This window comes from Trachurus japonicus, chromosome 4 (assembly GCF_045865225.1).
Source record: "Trachurus japonicus isolate A0001 chromosome 4, Traja_1.0".
NCBI lineage: Eukaryota > Metazoa > Chordata > Actinopteri > Carangiformes > Carangidae > Trachurus > Trachurus japonicus.
Window position 1 is genome coordinate 5,253,971 of NC_140910.1, and position 20,692 is coordinate 5,274,662.

Consider the following 20,692-nt stretch of genomic DNA (forward strand, 5'->3'; position numbering starts at 1 on the left):
TCTATCAGTTTAATGTAAGCCTATGTTGAGTATTTCCAGTAGCCTACATGTTTTATCATTTGTGTCTATGCTAATACTGTGTGAGACCAGACCACACACTAGGGTGGCTATAGGTGACTGAAAACTGGATGTAGGTTTTTCTGGCCCAGGGGCTATAGGTACTATTGGTATAGCTACTAGGACCAGGACCAGATTGGGCCAGTGTTAAGTTAAGTGAAACAGTTTGACTTGTCCATGTTGCGCTCATCAAGATCTCATCTGAACATATTTCTGTCATTCAAACAGCTCACAATGGTAATTTAAAACTTAAATAATAACAGACAATTTATACCAGAAAATGTCCAGCCCTAACCCGGCCCATACTGTATGTAGGAGTGAATGGATCAGGCTGAACCGGGCTCAGAATCTGCACAGGTTCAGGTCAGCTTGACTTTTTTAGGCAAACTGGGATTGGCTCCAGACCCCCTCCCTGTGACCCCTGCTTGGATAAGCAGCATTGACAATGAATTGATGGATACTTCATTGTGTCATTTAGCCCTGAGGTTGAGGTCAGCAGAGCAGCAAATTGTAGAAAAGATAAGTTCTCTCCATCCTGCATTCATTTTTGAAGATTTGTGAAGTAGCAGTATTGCAAAGACAGAAGACTCATGAGGGACATAAAATAGTCAAAATCCATGCACCAGAGGCGTAAGTGTAAAATACCAAATGGAAAACTTGTTTCACTTTTTAAAGATTTAATTATGGGCTGATTACCCTGAGCAGTTTGCTAATGATAATGATAATGATAATGATTTTTAATTTGAATTCTGGGAAAAACAACAGACACAGAAGTGCACAGACACACATGACCAGCAGTGAGAGGCAGACAGACGCTAGAGTTCTGCTGTTCCTGTTGCTGCGCCTGGTTCCCACAGCCTGTCAGTGGAAACCCATGGAGGGGAAAATATTTGGCTTAGAGGCCTGGGAAGACAGAGCGGCAGAACCCAACCAACCTCAGACCTGGTCCAAGTCAGGATGGAAGAGAGAGGGAGCAGCCTCGGGGCAAATACCAGGCTGCCTGAGCAAGGAGGGGATGCTTCTTATACACAAACCTGACAAAGAGCTCAATGGGCCAGGATTAGTGGAAGCTGAATTTCACACATAATTGCTTGAGGTTGGTTTGGACTCAAACACCTTGTTGAAAAAATACTAATAATTTAGCAGTCATGAATGAGCAGTTTTATGTTTTGATCAGGGACGGTGCCCAGTTCCAGCTCAAAGTGTTTTCACTGTTTTCATCCACTATGGAAAAAAAACGGCAGATATTTTTCACATTGGCTCTGGAAGTTAACGCAGCATTTTATTACATCTTTGTCAGGTTTGTTTATTCAGCGAGACACCCGTGTAAAACTACACACAAAACTTTCCACCCATTTTCCAATAAAGAGAGAAACACGTAGCGAGGGAGAGAAACCATCAGTGACTTGGTGATTTGTGGGCAGGGTTGTATGGAAGTCTCAGTGTCAGTCTGTGTCAAAATCAAACGCTGAGAGTGACACATTTGCCAAAACACACCAGGAAATATTAAAATGTGCTACCCGAGAGCCCACAGTCCAGTTTTCTCACTTTTCTGGACCAACAACTCAACCTGCCTGTCAAATTAAAAGCCTCTAGTGAAAGCCAACAGTTCACGTCCAACTCATGGAATAATGGACTCAGGTATTATATCAGGGAATTTTGAAAAACAGGGGAAGACGAAAAAATGATTAATCATGGAGTTAATGTGCTGTAGCAAAGCTTCATCAGGTCCAACATCGTCATCTCAGCTGACTCTTGACCACACCAGACTGTCGGGGCATAAATTGTAATCCAAGCCCAAAAAAGACTGAACACAATATTACTTAAACACAGGTCTAAGTGAATTACACATTTAAACATGTAAACTATACATAATACACAAAACTCAATCTGATATTTTGACCACACGTGGCAATGCGTCCCACACTCCCTGGTAAAATATGAATGGCTCCTGCTTTAATAGTTTCCACTATTTAAACAAATAGTAAAAATAGTCATTACAGCAGGGGTGTGGTGTGTGCGTTGGGTATATGTATGTATGTATGTACGGTATGTGTATGTGTGTGGGACATTGGATGTCCTACTTGTGGGTGGTGAGACTGCGGAGTAATGATTGTGGTTTGAGGCTGATATGAATACCTGCCTTGGGTTTCTCACTTGACCTTCTGGCCTCACTGGACGGCTGTGTGAGAAGACCTCCTGAAGGTTCATCATGTTCACTGACAGTCAGGTTGTTGTTTGTCTCTCTGACTTTGAGTCATGGCTGTTTGTTTCTGCAGGAACTGGATTTGTTTAGACTGGGGTTGGTTTGTTCTTTCTTGTGAGTTTTCTTTCCTCTGTAGGAAACCTCATTGGATATTGTCAGCCTTCTCCTGTATACTGCTGAACTGGATGTTGGTTGTTTGGTGTAGGTTCAGGTGGGTCTTCAACTGGTGAGCCATTAACACAGGGGTCTCAAACTCAAATGAGCTGGGGGCCACTGCTGGCGCTGTCATCTCAGTGGGGGGCCACTTCAGTGTTCGAGACAAATCACAAATATTTCTGAAAACGGGGTTTATTTTCAAATATTGTATGATAATTAGGGCTGTCAAACGATTCAAATTTTTAAACGCTATTAATCTCAAAATTTCCTAAATTGCATCTTTTTCGCTTTTGCTTGAAATACCAGCAAGATGAATGGAAAACATAAGAAACATCCAGATCTGGACGTTTAAAAATCATCTGTCAGAGAGAGAGAGCAGCCTCGTTTGGTGACAAGAACAAATTCTCTAGTGTAGGGCATGAGAAGAAAAAACATGCAGGTTTTCTGTAACATTATAAAACGGCGCCCCCCTCCCTCCGACACAGACACACGACCTGGAGAGACAGCCCCTGCTGCCGACCTGTGTGGCCACGTCTGGAGAGAAGCAGCTTCTCTGTTTCCCCAAACTACGGAGCGGCCCGAGGTTAGCGCATTAATCACGCGTAAAAAAAAAAAAGTGCCATTAAAAGCATTTTGCATTAACACGCTAACTTTGACAGTCTTATTTTTTAAGGCCCCTGCATTAACATGTTGTAGGCTGCAGTGAAGTACTGTGGTCTTGAATGTCCCTTGCCTCCTGATACACCACCAAAACTGAACAGAGTATCAGTCAGATCTCAACTCTGAGCTAATGGGAGGGTTTCTGGTTCAGTCACCTTTGTGAAGTTGTAATAAACCATCCTTTGTTCAGAGACCAGATGAAGTTCTTGGATGTTCTCATCACTACTGAAAATACTCACCTGACAGCAGAGGAGCTGTCAGGTGTCTCATCTTACAGGAAGCTTTGTCTGGGAAACAGCCAACGTCATTAGCATCTCCTGCACAATCAGATGATGTTTCCTCAGTCTCCTGTTGCTCTTTGTTAAGGAGACTGGCCACACTGGTGGTAAACAGGTTGATGCAGGTTAGGGGATTCTTTTTGATTGGTTGAATGTTACCCATAAAGGATTTTTTCAGGAAAGAAATGATTGTTCTCTATTTTCTAAGGGAACATCTTGTGTAGCAGTACACATGGGGTTCTTCTGGGTCAAACACTAATGAGTAAGATAGTCTGAACTGCTATTTACCCACGTTATTCTGTCTGCAAGGATGCCTTTGTCTTTTTGACCTAAGAGTATTTTGGCATTAGTGCTAACATTGGCTCAAAGCCTGTAAGTTGTACAGAGGAAACAGCCAAATACATTTAATGTTTAGTTTGCCATGCACCTTTTATATGCTGAGGCTATTACACATTATTGCTAGTTAATAAAGTTTACCTAAAAAACAAATACATATATGTAATAATGATGTATTTATGAAATGAAATAAAATAATACAAATTATAGTTACGCACTCAGTGCCCTCACACCTGAACATGGCGCGGACTCGTCCAGACCGCAGGCTGCATTTACAATGTGAAAAAGAGGGAAACAGCGAGGGAGAAGACAAGTGAAGGGAAACAGAGGAAGATGGACAGAATGATCTGTTGAAAGTCTCCCAGCAGACGGTTTCTCCTCCAGCATGGATTCCTGAGAACCCAACCATTGTGGAAAACCTCTAACCAGCCTTCCAACTGAATTCCTCCTCTCAGGGCTGACCACTGAAACTTGGCCTTCACATAAAAACACACACATGATTAGACAGAACAGAAAAATGTGACTGAAAAGAAACCTCTACACATGTGGAGCATCTCTATATATCTCTCTATATACAGTATGTAGCCTATATTTATTTTTTGTCTATTTATGGATAATTTACATTACTAATTTTACAGTAATTGACACATCAGTTTCCATCCTACTGATGGAAAGATCTGACCACATCATAAAACCCATTAAAATACCATGATTAATCCGGCAAATTACTGGACCTGAAACCGAACTCATACAGTTTGTATCTGAACTGTGCTCAGTGTTAACAGGGCTGGCCAGTCAGTGGACAGTGTATCAGATGCCATAGGTTTTACAAAAACGTGAAGCTTCAACCCACGACTGATCTAAATGAGAAAACACTGGGATTCAGATCATTATGGTCAAATATATTAATGGCTTAATGGTGTGCAGTAAATAGACAGCACCTCCTACAGCTTTTTTGTTTTGTGCATTTTAAATGCAACATGTTGTTCAGCCTGTGAATACAACATATATGTCACGTCTGCCCGTCCTGGGTGAGGGATCCTCTGTCCCTGAGCTTTCTCCTGTTGTTTCTTGGGAGTTTTTCCTCAGTGGATGTGAGGGTCTAAGGACAGAAGATATTGTTATGGTGCTGTGTAAAGACTGCAAAAACGGGCTATACACATAAAATTGCCTTGCCTTGCCTTGCCTGTGAAGGATGGAGAGAAGGTAGCGTCAACCTAGTTCAGTTTATGATACTGACATGATGTGTTCAGCAACATCATCTTCACTAATCATCCACTTCATGATGTTTGAATCCTTAAAGCAGAAGTAAGTGATATATTTGTGTTAATATAAGTCTTAAATAGTTATATCTTCCGACAGCAATCACTTACATAGAGTGTTTGGACTGAAACACGGGTCTGTCAGTCCCTCTGCTCTGCTCTGAGCCGAAGAGAAAACATTTATCGTATCCTACAGTTTTTATCCAATGAGGAGAGAGAACGGCATGCAGGGCTGTGTGTGCAGCCAAGGGACGCCGTGAATGTGGCGACGTAGCGACGAGGACTGTTATGGTGCGTTCAAGGCAACTCGTATTTTTCCGACCGTGAAGTGGTACCAGTTCGATCTGGTACGAGTTCACGGGTCAGAAGTTACGAGTGGCCGTTATAGTGACTTTCACCGGTAAAACAGGTCGGAAAAACACGAGTGGGTTGCCTGAAACGCTACAAAGTCGTAAGTTGTGACTTGAAGCTGTAATTTACGATTTCAAAAGCCTGCCTGGAACGCAGCATTAGCGAAAACGACCGGACCACTTACTTCTGCTTTAATACAATAGAAAAATACAAAATGTAAGGCTATAAAAACACCACAGTCATTTGTCTTCAGTATCACCACCCTAAACTTCAGCTTGGAGTTTGATCGACCTCTGACCTCTTCTACGAAACACCCCATCGATGATGATGTCAAACATCCTCTGTTGTGTCATTTACACTTTTTGTTACAGATGTAAAAGCTTAAAGAAATCAGGACTGAGGACAAACTTTAAACACTACACTTTTTCTTAATCATTGCTGATATTAATCTTTGGTAACACTTTACTTGACGAGTGGGTGCATATAAGACCTTTCATAAGGTTTTCATAACACATTCATGACAGCTTCATAAGGCGTGACTCAACATTAATACATTGGCTTATATGGAATAACGACCTGGAGATTTTTTTCAAAATAAGAGTCCCCTAATTGCACCTGGAAATATCAGCATTTTATTGCAATGGTTCATAGCTTGTGAATGTTATCATGTATGTCACTTTACAATACAGTGGACGTTTCATTATATATATATATATATATATATATATATACTGGACAGGTGGAGAAAGATTCATAACTGAATGACAAATTCTGCATACATGACTTTAACTTAGCCTTTGTATGAGGGTTAGTTTGTATTTTATCCCAGTAGGCCTGCTTCCAGGTGTGATAAGGGACTTTGATGAAACATCTGGGTAACACACTATGCGTTTGTGACTGTTTTATGAGGCCTTAATGAACTATTGCAATGCTGATGAGGGTATTTTGTTCTTTTATTTCCAGGTGCAATTAGGGGACTTTTATTAAAAAAAAAAAAAAAAAAAAAAAAAGTCATTACACAGCAATGTAACCTTATTTATGAATGCCTTATAGCCGTCGTAAATGCATTATGATCATCTTATGAAAGGTCTTATGAATGCGCTATGCAACCCACCCGTCAAGTAAAGTGTTACCTAATATTTCATAAACCTCTTGAGTTTTTAAGGTAGGCTATGTGTATTTGTTATGTGTCTTGTCCTGGTTCAGTCTGTCAGTGTGGAGACCTCAGTGACCAACACATCCTGGTGGTGCCTGGTCCTTGCACACTATTTAACAGCAGCACCTGGAAAATGCTGTCTGACCAGCGCACAGCTGTGGTTTGGTGTGCCTCCACCTTACTCCTTGACCCTGACCTTGACCTGTCACGCCTCCTGCCTCCCTTGCTTTCCTGTGTGACAGTGGATGATCATCTGTTTCCTGCAGACTCCACCATCCTGCCGGCCTTAGGGACGCTGCATGGACACACACGTGCTCCCTAAACGTGGTCCTTGTTCATGCATGAGCAGCCATTGACTGTCAACACAGGGCATGTGTGCAGCGGGATGGCAGGGACAGCGAAAGTGAAACAGGAAGTTGCTGTTGTCAGGGTCAAGGGGGGATGTCTGACTCTAAAATATTGAGGACATTTGGTGTTTGACCAATTTTATTCCCAAAACTGACAAATTCACTTGTTCATGACCCATTTTTTTCTTTATTTGTCATTTGTAGATTTAGTCACGTGATCACAGGCTGAGCTATGGAGGAGAAGCTTGAAGTACAGGACAGCAAAATAAAAACAGATAGTCAGGTTTTAATAGGCTGCTCCTTTGATTTTACACATCACCTTATTATCCATAATCAGTTGTTTTGAGAGATGTACCCCCTCCCCCTCCAAAAAAAAAAAAAAAAATGTTTTAATTCATATTTGAATATTGAGTGGTCTCTGTTTATAGAGGCAGTCCATATGGGAAATGTTGGTTGTGACTTGAGTGCACTCCTGAACTGCTGTAAAGATAAGCTCAAGAAATGTATAGGCAATGAATTCCATACTCTGGAGCCATCCATCATCCTGACAGTTGACAGCTCTGGTAATTGGTGGTGTCTAGGCAAAGTTACTGATATGCTGCACTGTTGCTCAAACACAAACTAGAAAACAAAAAGTCAAATAAATGCCCAGTGAACTCTGACCTAGTGTTCCTGTGCACACAGCTCAACTCTGCAGTGGCCAGTCATACAACAATAATTTCCCAGCCTGGACACACACACACACACACACACACACTCCCCTTTTCATTCACCCATAGATATTTAGATATTTATTTAATTTTGTTATTTATCTTTCATTTAGACCAACTCATTAGGGAAGCAGGAGTAAGAACGAGATCTGGCCAGGCAGAATGTTCTTTCAGGAACAAAGATATCATTAGAAACCCTTGCACTGGAAGACACTGCACATTTCCAGCAGTGGTCAAAGTCCACCTCCAGAACCATGATCCAGCAGGAAGTCTGAAACCCTGAGGAAGAAGGGAGAAGAGCAAAATCCATCCAGCTCAACTCAAGGTGCCTGGACGAGGTGGAACCTCCCCAAGAGAACCATCACATGGAGTGAACCGTGGTGGTTGGAGCCACAGATCATCCTGGTGGAGTTGACAGTGTCGTGGGAGGAGGGCTGTGAGGAAGCTGGGTCGAAACACCCAGAGAAGGTTGGGGACCACCTGATGACCTCTCTTCCAGGCCAAAGCTTCACCCATTAGAGATGGGTGTATATTTGCATCACAGATATATTATTCAACTGATTTTATTTTATTTTATTATATTTCTTTCTTAGAGACCCTAATTTGGGAAGTACCTCAGGTTGTCTTGTTTAAAGTATTTTTTGGGCTTTTTCATGCCTTTATTTGATAGTACAGTTGAGAGAGACAGGGGGAATGACACGCAGGAAAGGGCCGTCCGATGCGGGATTCAAACCGGGGCTGCCTGCACGAGCACTATAGTCTCAACACATTGGGCGCCTGCTTAACCCACTGCGCCACCCGCAGCCCCAGTTTGTCTTGTTTGTCTGTTTGTATTATTTTTTGTTGTTTACTTTGTACATTATTTTCCAAGTGTGTATTCACAAAGATGCAAAGAGACTGGAAAGACTGATTATGCATGCAAAGGCAATAAGCTTAGCGATAAAGTATTAAAAAAAACAATAATTTCCCAGCTTGAGATCAATAAAGAACATTCTACATCTTAATCTTATTAATCATATTTCATTCAGGTGTACTTTTCACTTCACCTGCAAACAAAGTGTCATAGATCTGGAGCATTTAATGACGTCATAGCTAATGGAAATTATGGACAAGACAACAAAATAAGATCCATTCACCTTTATAATGATTTTTTCCCTCTGTAACCAGAAGAACAACAGGACGTCACTCTCATACTCTGCATGTGTGTGTCACAGTTTCCTCTGCCACCGAATCCTGCGTCACAACTATGAGCCTCTGGCCCAGACCAATGATTTTGTCAGCTTTAATGGTTCAAATTAAAAAAAAGAGCCACCCATTTAAAGCGGACGTGTTGAAGGGGAAGACTGCGGTGTGTCGGTGGACTTGTACAGTAAAGATGCCCTTTGGCCACAGAGCCAGGCGGAGAGCGTCATGGCTCTGGTCTGCTGCTCATCACTGCAGCTGAGGCGCTAAGTGATTTCACTGGCCCTGCCCTGTTAAACTGTCGTCATTTAATCATCTTCATCGCCGTCATTCCTGTCATCGTTCCTGAGGGAGAATCATCAAATCACGTCCGCATGAGCTCACTGCAGTCCCTGCACGTGAAGCTGTCCAGTATGGGCTGCCACACTGTAAACTGACTGCATGCATCCGCTCACACACAGTTCTCCTGCTCAGCATGTGAAGAAGACATACTGAAAGGACTTTTAAAGTAAAAAAAAAAAAAAAAAAGTATGCATGTTTTCACTGTTGCCAGGGGGAACAAGGCCCAAACACAGAAAGAGGAGTTTGACACGTACTTAATTTCTCTCCCAAGCTCACATCCTCTCTCAGGAACCACACAGACATTCATAACATGCATAAACTCAGCCACACATTCTACACATAAACCAGCACGTAACATGAGCCAGGCTGGGCGCCCTCTTGGCTTGTCCAATCCCTGGAGAGTCGCAGGCGTTTCCAAGGAGGCTTTTCCAGCAGAACTCAGGGTATTTTCCAGCGCTGGCCCCTTCTCCATTAGCCTGGCTGGCCTACAAAGAGACTCTGGCAGTAAATCCACTGCTCAGCTTGTTATGGCGCAACAGCTCTGACAAGGAAGAAATGTCACAGGGCCCTGCTGCCAGACCACAGCTAACGGCTGGCTAAAGATGTGAACGAGAGCCAAGAGGGGATTCCTGAAACACACACGTCACTGCCGTGGAGGTGGGGCGAGGAGAGGGGCTCAGGTTTGAATATGTCATAGTGGGTCGTTATGGATGTGAGCCAGGACAGAGCGTTTTTCCCATGAGCATCCCTGCATAATTATGTACCTACGGTCAGAATTTGACAGAGGTTTTGTTTACACTCAAATGCCTGTGTGGAGATAGGTGCATGAAGGGTGAGAACAAATGAATGTGTGATAATGTAGATCCTCGTTCTGAAATTTAGAGAGTATCAGTCCTGTAAAATAACTGTTGTTGACTGACTGAGTGATGAAGTTACAGCAGTGATCAGCTGAATGCTTTGTGACTGAATGATGATATTTTCCAGGTAGAAGAGGAAGTCTGATTGTTTTTCCGCTGTTTTGCTAACCCTCTGTGCATTTGTTTACAACAAAGCCGGCAAGAAATCAATCAATAGAGTGGTGGATAACGTCGTATATCATATACAATGTTACAACATGTATATTTGAGTAGTTTAATCTGTCATAAACAAGAGATTATTGCTTACGGGGCCCGTTTATGTCGCGAGACGAAAGACAAGGGAATATGCCAGGAGGCTTATACGAAGTCTGGATGTGTTTCTCTATAAATCTTTTTTTGCTGTCACAGCAGTAGCTTGCTTCAAATGATTTACCATCCGTTTGGCAACAGCCCAAAACACTCATGGGAAATGATCTGCAAATGAAAAAATGACGCAAGTTTTAAAAAAACACATTAAAATACAAAACAAAACAACAATTACAACATGTTGCATTTAAAACAAATGTGATACAGGAAGCAAGAAATACGTGACCAATAGCCACACACACACAAATGATGCAATAGCAAAAACACATTAACTTTCAAAACAAATGCAACAGAAATAAACACTAATAAACACCACAATAGTGGTGCTGCAGGCTTCCAAGAGGAATATACAAAAACTCCTATTCGCCAGTCAAAGTGCTCCGCATTACAGAATCAGAGGCAATTTGAAGTTCAGTTTCTTGCCCAAAGGAACTAGAGTGCACAGACTGGGAGATCAGACCATCTGATCAGGAGACAACTGGCTCCGCCCCCTGACCCCACTGCTGTTTTGTAGCAATCAAAATCCAACTTGAGTGGGCTTCAGTTACAACATTAGAGGTTTGTCCTGCTGCCTGTGCACTGAAATCCCTTTAATCATGAAAAACATCTATCATATGATACATGTAGTACATCTTACATGCATAAAATGGAATATTTACACGGCACATTATCCACTTCAGATTGAAAACAAACAGGAGACTGCATGGTGTTGAACTGAATAGCAACATCAGCACCACAATCAATCATCAAAAATCAACACAGGCTACAAAATATTCATCGCCAAAAGAAAAAGAAGAGACACTTCATCATATCAATGAAAATATTTTTCTCATCATTTTAGATCCTGCAAAATTGGACATTTTTATTGTTAACATTTTTATTGACTTTTCAAAAACAAGAACAATAGCATGAGTAATGGTACAGACATTTGTTTTGGTTCTGGTATAGACATCCAATAACATGCAAAAGACAAATAGATCACACATGTCCCTCCTCCATGTCACCTCTCAGACTCTACAGCATGGACTCATTAGTTGTGGTCTCAATCATTGCATTTATTTATTCTTTCAGATCAGGGGATGCAACAGTTCTCCAATAACGGTGTAACTTGAAGCTGTCACCAGGCACACTATAATGACATAAACAGATAGTTTTGATGCATTCAATAACTGGGATCTGGGGTCATGAGGACTTGCCCAAGTCAGACCAGTTGCTGAGCAAATCCACAGCTCTGACCCAGGATCACTAATACACACTCCCATTTGAAATGCAGAAAAGCACCCACCTCTGTCCTACCTTTCCAACACATGTTGTCAGTGATCAGATTCATCCTATGCAGTCTGTATGATAATATCTGTGCAACATCCCTCCTACCTATTTTATCTATTTTCCACAATCTGACAAATGTCACCCATTTTTCCCACATCAGATTTTATGACAGTTTTACATTAAAAGACTGAAGCTGAAGACTGAATGAATTGTCTCTTTTTGTCCACATTTCTATACATACTGGTCAAAAGTTTTAGAATGCAAGTATTAGACACAGCAGTTCAGTTCAATTGTAAAATGGTACAAAAGTGGTGAACTGGAAGAGGTTTAAAAAAGACAAGGTTACCAAATAAGAAAAAGAAAAAGAGGCATGCCTGGGCCATGAAACACCACCAATGAAGACTGGGTGAAGGTGTTATGGACTGATGAATCAAAATTTGATTCAGTTCATCATGCAGGATTTTTGTACATCGTTGAGTAGAAGAAAAGGGTTGGTGACTTATGAAGAGTGAAAGGCTCCCTGACCCAAAACAGCCACCACAGCATTCTGCAGCTCCATGCGGGACCCTCTGGTACAGTATGAGCCTGGTTGGCCAGGGCCTCATCCTACAGCAAGACCATGACCCAGAACATAAGTCCAATTATGCCAGAACTACCACAACACGAAGGGGCCAACACAGTCTCCAGACTTAAACCTCATGGAGCTGGTTTGGGATGAAAACAAAACAGAATACAAGTGCCACACATGTATGGAAACTTCTTCAGCAGCGTTGAGAAGATTTCCATTGTAAAAAATGTCACGAGTGTGTTCAGCTGTTATATCTGCCAAAGGTGGCTACTTTGATGAGTCAGAAGTTTAGAATACATTTTGGTTTATAAATTGATTCCATGGTTTCTTTTTAACTTCAACTGTTCATTTGTTTTATGCTTTTATTTCATTTACAGTACAATAAGACTGCATCTTTTTCAATAGAAGACTGGAAAATTCTGGGTGTTCTAAAAGTATAGTGTACATACCACATGAACCACACTGCTGCCTGTACACAGATGTTCTGCTAAGACAGATGTCAGGATTAAACCACACTGAAGCATGTTTCTGAGCATAGTGTGACAGACAGTTTATGTATTAAGTGTACTTTGGACCAAACCTCATTAGAGTGAACAAGAATTTGGATTTGTTGTATTGCCATGCCATTTTGGACTGAATGGCAGACACTGGCATGCTGGTGTGCTTGCTGTTCTCCAGCATTGCAGTCTGGCTGGGTTTAGGAGAACATTGTTGGCTGTTGAAGACCAGGGGTCTCTGACCATCTCCGGTCTGAGAGCTATATTTTATAAAATGACAATGGCTGAGAGCTACTCATGTTTTATAACATTAATTCTTTACATTCATAAAACAAAACTGTGTTTCCCACTCTTCATGAAAATAGTATGTTTTTAGCATCATACTGATAACTGAAATTATTACTTTCAGGTATTGTCCCTTCTCTATTACATATGAAATGAGGCTGAAAATCACATGACATGTCTGTTCTGATGATACAAGTCAGTGGTCCTGAAATGTGTTTCTCTTTACATTATATTATATTATATTTATCTATCTCTTCTATAATACAAACAGTAGAGGAGAAACAGCTGGGCAAGGAACTGGGATTCGACACAGCACCAACAAACACTGAGAGCCAGGTAGCATGTCGCTGTAGGAGAAGCAGGTCCGGAGCTGATTGGTCGATTCTTATCACATTACATGCAGTGCACTTGCTGCCTCCCAAAAAGTTGAGATCTTTCCTCTGTGCACCAAGTATGTGCACGAAAAAGAGCCATGATGCACCATCTGCGTGCCGCCACGGCTTTGCTTTGGTTGTGAGCATGCATCTGTTACATCTGAACGGGCCCATGCACACACGCACGCTTCAACCAAGACGGCCGCCATATAGGGAGGGAAAATTCTGGATATAAGGTGCAGGTTCATTAATCCTTTGGCGAGCTACTGGTAGACCAGGTCTTCAAGGATCCACATGCTCCCATATGCTCCAGGCCCAGTATCTGTACAATGAAAGAAAATACATGTAAATACATTAATATTGATACTGGAGCTTTAACACACACTGCTGTATCTTTGTATATGTTTGTATGTGAAATGCCATGCATCTCATGACGGGGCTCTCCATGGGTCCGATTCAAACCCAGGCCACTGCAGTTAGGACTGAGCTTTAATGGTTCTGGGTGTTTTAAAGACCCTTGTCAGTCCATCAGTTTTATTGCACCTCCTCACCTAAAGCTGAGCTGATCATATTCTGGAGTCAGAGGGGGACAGAAAGAATGTATTAAAGGGGGAAGTTTCACAACACAGATGCTAGTTATTCACTTTTTGGAACTGGACCATGATGACTGTTTTAGCAGTTGCTGCACTCCGGCACGGCATTCTCTCTCTTCCTCTCTCTCTATCTCTCTCTTGCTCACACACTCAGTGCGTTTACTTTCATATTACTCCCAGTGTTTGGCTGAGTGTCCAGAAGAGATTCAACAACCATGATATTTATTATTGCTCTGTGTGTCTGTGCGCTCCCTGGGCTCTGCTCCAGCCCCGTTCTGTTGAAGAATCTCATTTGACTCTGGCTGAGATAGATCGTTCCTGGGGCCCCGGGCCCTCGAGACCTGTACAGAGAGGTACCAACAGACCGCTCATGAGCAGTGAGTCCAGATGCTGAGGAGCATTTTTCAGACTCAATGTAGTTATTAAGTAGTGGCTCAATGAGACTTCTTTGGTCCGGACATAAGCTTCTAGTTGCACAATATATTTTAAATGATTTCATATGTTATCTGTATTTCTCCTTTAATACGTTGATGATTTATTTTATTTGTCCACATCTCTTATTTATTATTTGCTCCTGCTGTTCATGCTTTTATTTTGCCTTTATTGATGGTGATAGTTCAGATCAACAGGAAATGGGGGAAGTGAGAGTGAGGAAATGACACTGGCAGTAAAATGATTGACAGGGCCGAGAGACAAAGCAGTGATCTTTTGGAAACTCTCACCCACTAACATTTTCACCAACTCAAAGCTAGTTCCTAATTCATGGCTGGTGCTCGTCCTGGTTTGGTGTTGGATCAACTGTTTCCAAGAACCCACTTCTGTATGGACCAGAGAGACACTAAAGAGCCGTGTTATTACTTAACTCTCTTCATCAGGAAATATGCAACCATACTTTCAGTGGGGGGCGTACAGATGCCCCCCTGGATGGTGGACTCCCATCGCCTGAGAATGGTCTCTTCTGACCATCCTATGACTCCATCCATAGTCTAAGTTTCCAGAGTTTGTCTTTTATAACTGACTTTGACACTGCCAGGTTAGTAATGATGTAGGAATGAGTAGTAGTGGTCAGGGCTTGATGTTCACTTTGTGTCATCTGTATTAGTGATTCCAGCCACCACATCCTTCACAGTGCAGTTACTGGTGGCACTAAAATAGAAATAGTAAAAATATATGGGTACATATTTTTTAGTTGGGGTAACCTGAAACATGTGCTCACAGTGGACATTTACATCCTGTTCTGCTCTCTATTACAGTTCCTAAAAGGAATACAGTGGCATGTGTGCCCCCCCCCCCCCGGTCACAGTTTCTGTCAATGTGAACAGTTCAGCAAGTGGAAGATGAGATGATCTCCAAAAGGCATAAAGTTAAAGATGATGCATTACCTTTACATTTTAAACCATTTTTTTAATTCCCAAAATGACAGAAAAGGAAAAGCAGCAAAGGTTTGAATGAACTACTTCCAGATTAGTGACCAGCTCCCAACTGGCAAGATGAAATCAGAAAAAGGATTCAAAATGTTTTCACACAAATCGCAGTCCTATACTGAAAACGTACCCCTGCCACATGCTCTTTCACTCTCAATCTGTGTTATTCTTGAGTGTAAAAAAAGTTTTGGACCACTTTCAAAAAGCAACTCAATAATTAGTTTTGACTTAATGACATTTGTTGAGGAGCAGACTGTTTTAGGTTTAATATAATGTTAAACAAGCATCATCTGCCATGATAAAGACCACAGGGATGTTCTGGCAGGTACTTACAAGGCTCATTAAAGCCGCTTCAATATCTCCATATGAACTGCAGAACAAATTAATATGTGTAATGTTAAAGGAATCACATGTTGTGACAAGCCCACAGACAATAATTACCAAACCTGCTGTTCCCCTCAGATACTCCATGTCTTTGCAGCCTCTCTTAAACAAATGATTCAGCTCAATTAAACTAAATCCTGTCTCAGCTTTACACCTAATAATAAATGTGCAAGATGTAATATGTTAAACTGTTTCTCTACATAGTTTCTTTCCTAATAGCAAATGATCAGACAGAGGGAGGGTGCTACACACAACTTTCCCAACAGACCTCTGTTAAAGTTAAACACACATCCCTACCTCTCAAAGAGGTACACAGCACTGAGGGCCATAATGTTTCATCAGGAGAGAATTAAGGGTGTGGACCCACTGCTGTAGTGCCATGATGAAACTCACCATCGACTCTGTGTAATCTCTGTTGTTGTTGCAGGCACCAGTTCAAGTGACTTGCGAAGCTGATGCAGTCAATGCATCATGTGGGAAATGAAATTATCTTTTATTAAATAATTTCTGGGAGATTCCAGTGAGTGGTGCAGCATTGGAGAGTTCCTCAGATTCTTCACTGGTTGTGTTTCTCAACATTGTTTCGGACAAACCTCATGAAAGCATGACATATGATGGCGTGTTTGCTGCTGATGTTCCCACACTGACACAAGCTACAGCAGCATTTTACACTGGAAAGATTTAATCTCAATGAAGATCAGAAGATTATTGTGCGATATTAAAGGCCTGATCTACTGATTGATATACAAAACATCATCATATCCCTTTGAGATAGCAACAGTATTTGTCATCCAGTCTGAAATCAAAACCCATTAAAAATAAACTCTTGCAGCTTTATTTAACGAATTGAACCTTAAAACATCTAACTAATGAAAAAGATGATGACAGTTCTGAAAATTAATACAAATGAAAAAACCTAGAATAAGAGAGTTGGAAAAGTCACCAGTTCCCTGATTTAATACTTCATAGATCCATCTTTTGCTTTAATTACAGCCAACAGTCTCTTTGATTGTGTCTCTTTAGCTTTGCACACCTAGACTGGGAAATATTTGTCCAGTCTTCTTTGCACAATTGTTTAAGTTTGGTCAAAGTCTATGGTGAGTGGTGATAGACTACTCTCTTCTCTTTCCATTGGATATAAGTCAGGACTCTGACTTGGCCACTCAAGGATATTAACCGCTGTCTACACTCTTAGAAAGAAAAGTGCTAACTAGAACCATATAAGGTTCTTCGGCTTGTCTTCATAGGAGAACCCTTTTTTGTTCCTGGTAGAACCTTTTATAAAGGTTCCACCTAGAACCATTAGTTTTACCAAGAAGCCTTGAAAACCCCTCTTTTTCAGAAGCAAATGATTCTGGCTAGAGCCTCAGCCCTTCTAGAAGAACCCTTTTGGAACCCTTATTTCTAAGAATGCAGCAAGGAACGCAGGTTTTCCTCAAGAATTTGGGTGAACTTGGCAGCATCCATTTTCCCTTCAATAATGACCAACTGCCCAGTCCGTGCTGAAGAGGAACATTCCCACAACATAATGTTGCCACCACCATGCTTCACAGTTAGGCATGGTGTGTTATGGATGGTCAGCTGTGTTTTTGCCAAACATGGTCCTTGCACTTTGGTCAAAAAGTTCAATCTTGATATTGATATTGTGAGATTGTTGTTACACAGGTGATGTCAGGTGGGGATCAGTTAGCTTGGTGTGAAAGTCAATTTGTTGTATCTGAGCAAATTTATAATGGTATTGTTGGGGCGGCAGTGGCTCAGGTGGTAGAGCGGGTCGTCCAATGATCAGAGGGTTGGCAGTTTGAATCCCGCTCTATCCCGGTTGCTGCCGTAGTGTCTTTGGGCAAGACACCTTACCCACCTTGCTCCTGATGGGTCTGCCGCCATCAGTGTGTGAATGGGTGAATGTGATGTACTGTAAAGCGCTTTGGGTATCGTTCAGGTATAGTAAAGCGCTATATAAATACAGACCCTTTACCATTTGTCTAAGCGGCTGATGACTTGACCAAACCACGTGTTTCAGTGTTTATTCTTTTAAAATTGTCTAGAATGTTTTAAAATGTTATTTTCACTATGATTAGATAGATTGAATGCTTTCTCATTTCTAGGGTGTAATGTGACAAGCATTCAGGTTTTGGCAGGGTATGATTCCATATAGGCACCGTATTTATATCATTCAACATTTCCCGTTTCATTTGAAGTGTTGATCGACAAGAGGATATTTGATAGGCTATTTTAAAATCATCCATGAGAATGGAGGCTCTGAGGCTGATGTGTTTTCTGAGTCATAAAATAAAAAATAAATCAGATTTCAAATAAACGCTCTGCAAAACCAAATCCTGCACATCTACCTTTGTACTTTATGAGACCTTGAAAGTGAATCCAGGCAAATCTTTGACAAGTACAACTGAGTGAACTCTGACACAAATTCCTGCAGCTGACCAACAGCAAACCGACTGGAAAACATAGATCTCAGAGGGACTGGACAGCTACAGAGTCCAGAGAGGAGGAAGCTGATATTGTCACAGACAGGAGACTGTGTGTGAAGGTAAATAGTCCTGTGTGGTTTGTTGAAATCTCATTCCTGTTCTGGGGATTATGATCTAATGATGTTAAACAACAACATTTACAACATTTTTTTTAAAGCAGTTTGCAGTTACTGGCAGCCAACAGGTGCCTGTTTTCCAAAAATATTGACCTGCCTTTCTATCCTGGTGAAGATCTAGACAGTACAGACACAGACACTGCAAAGCTTCGACTCTCAGCAGGTATTTGCTTCTCTATAGTGAATCTTTTTTCCTCTGGCCCATATCAGCTGATGGAATCCTTTTACATCTTTGTTGTTTCGCCAGATCTGCAGCAAATGATGTGGAGTTCAGGAACATGAGCTTTGACTCCCACAGCTGACTGTCTTTTACTCACTGTCCAGCCAACAAGCTGCTTGATTTCACCCTATATCACTGACGGGTTGGTGAAAATATGCAGTTTTTCTATTTTTTCTTCCATAGTAAACCTCCCACCACCACCACCACCACCTTGGACAAGTCACTATTCTATCACAGAATGCAGAGCGCCCATCAACCTAATGTGCGTTGAGTAAGCCGTGAACTCAGCAAGAACAGTGAAGCACAGGGAGAACTTGTAAACTCTTCACAGAGATTAAACCCAGAACTACTAAACTACTTGCACTTACACCAACTCTTCCTCTCTCAATCTCTCTTCGTTTCTCTCACACTTTAACTAATGTTAAAGGAAAAAGGCTGAAAAAGTAATTTGGGAAAAGATATAGTCCGTCTCTCCATTCTCTCTGGATCATTTCACAGTGGCTCAGTCACTGTCATCTGTTTGGTGATTTTATCAGATGCTGTTGGAGTTATAGAATCAGTTTAACTGTAGGTTATGGAGTGAGACATACAAATGTTTATCATTACGAATACGAATGATTAGAATCATGGACACATGTTTTTGGAAGTTGTCTTACTCCATAGTAGGTGGACATTTTTTTGAAGTTCAGCTCACACTGAGTGCATCTTTTGTATGTATGAACACAGAATAATTCATATAGATTAGGGGTGGGCAAACCTTTTGGTTCAGATGCCACAATTAGTTGTAAAATCTGACGGACAGGCCGGGCCAGTATCAAATGGATGGAGAGTGTTTGTGTGTGAACTAAAAGCCATTACCTACAAGTAAAAGAAAACTTGCATTCAAATTACATTTAGTTTCAGTGGGTGCAGTGTTGTTGGTCACAATTTTTTTGCCAGTGCTTCAAAGTGTGTGGTCTTTGCTCAAAGTTACCAATATTTGACGGTCCGGATTAAAGAGGCTGCAGGCCTTACTTAGCCCAAGTCTGATATAGATACTTAGACACTTGCAAACAGAAAAACACTTTAGAATGCACTAAAAATAATAACAGCACCGATAACTGCACTTCCTGAGGACATTAAGGCCTAGTCCACATCAACACGGGTAGTATAGCTGACAGCAGCCAGCCTGCCTCCCTCTCTCCCCTGACTTCCACTCTGTCTGGTTTTGTAGATGGTGAGTAGATTCGTTTTCTTTTAGTGATGTAAAATAAAATGTTTTAGTCATGTGTGGTCTTCCTTCCTTTGTGTGACAAATTGCGGCTCATCCATTCAGCAAGGGTTAGTTTTGATGTGAATGTGGTTAATCTTCCTACTTTTGGTAATTGGCATTAATGTTATGCTGTTTGGGAGAATTACACATGTTACTTTGTTAGAGAAGGGACTGGAGAGGGCTTTTTGTGATGCTGCTCACTGACTTCAGAAAAACTCCCCAGCCTCCTCTCCCTGCAATAATCCATGGATCAGATGTGGAGATGGCCGAGTCTTACAAGTACTTAGGGACAATAATTGACAAAAACTTGGCCCTTGAACAGGATGTTGCTGCAATCTGTAAGAAGGGCCTGCAGAGACTATATTTTATGCACAGACTGAATTATTTTAATGTTGAAAAGACTTTGATGGTTTTATTGTGCAGATATTTTATTGAGCCAGTTTTAACCTTTTGTTTAATCTTCTTTTATTCCAATGTTTCTGTACAAGGCATTCAACAGCTCTCTCCGACTCAAATCTATGACAGACACGTTTTGCAGAAAGCTCAGTCTGTTCTGTCCTGATCCCCTTTTTGACTGTATTTATTCTTCTTCCCTCAAGACAGAGATACAGGCTTCATAGAGCCAGAGCTCAAAGATATAAATGCTCCTTCACTCCAATCAGTGCAATCAATATGCATGATTCTTAACTGCACTGTGTGATGTTTGCAACTGTTCTTATTGTTAACTACTTCAAATTTGGCTCTATGTTATGTTCTCCTTTTTTATGTTTTCATTGTCTTAGCTGTGTTTTTATTACCACTGTGAAACAAACGTGCCCACTGTGGGACAATAAAAGCCCAGAATCTGGTCCAGTTTTGATAACTGGTCCTTCCAGTGGATAACTTTTGATGCAGCCTTTATTAAAAGTCTTTTTCCCTCTGTACTTCCTACTTTCAGAACCAGGGGTTTGTGTGA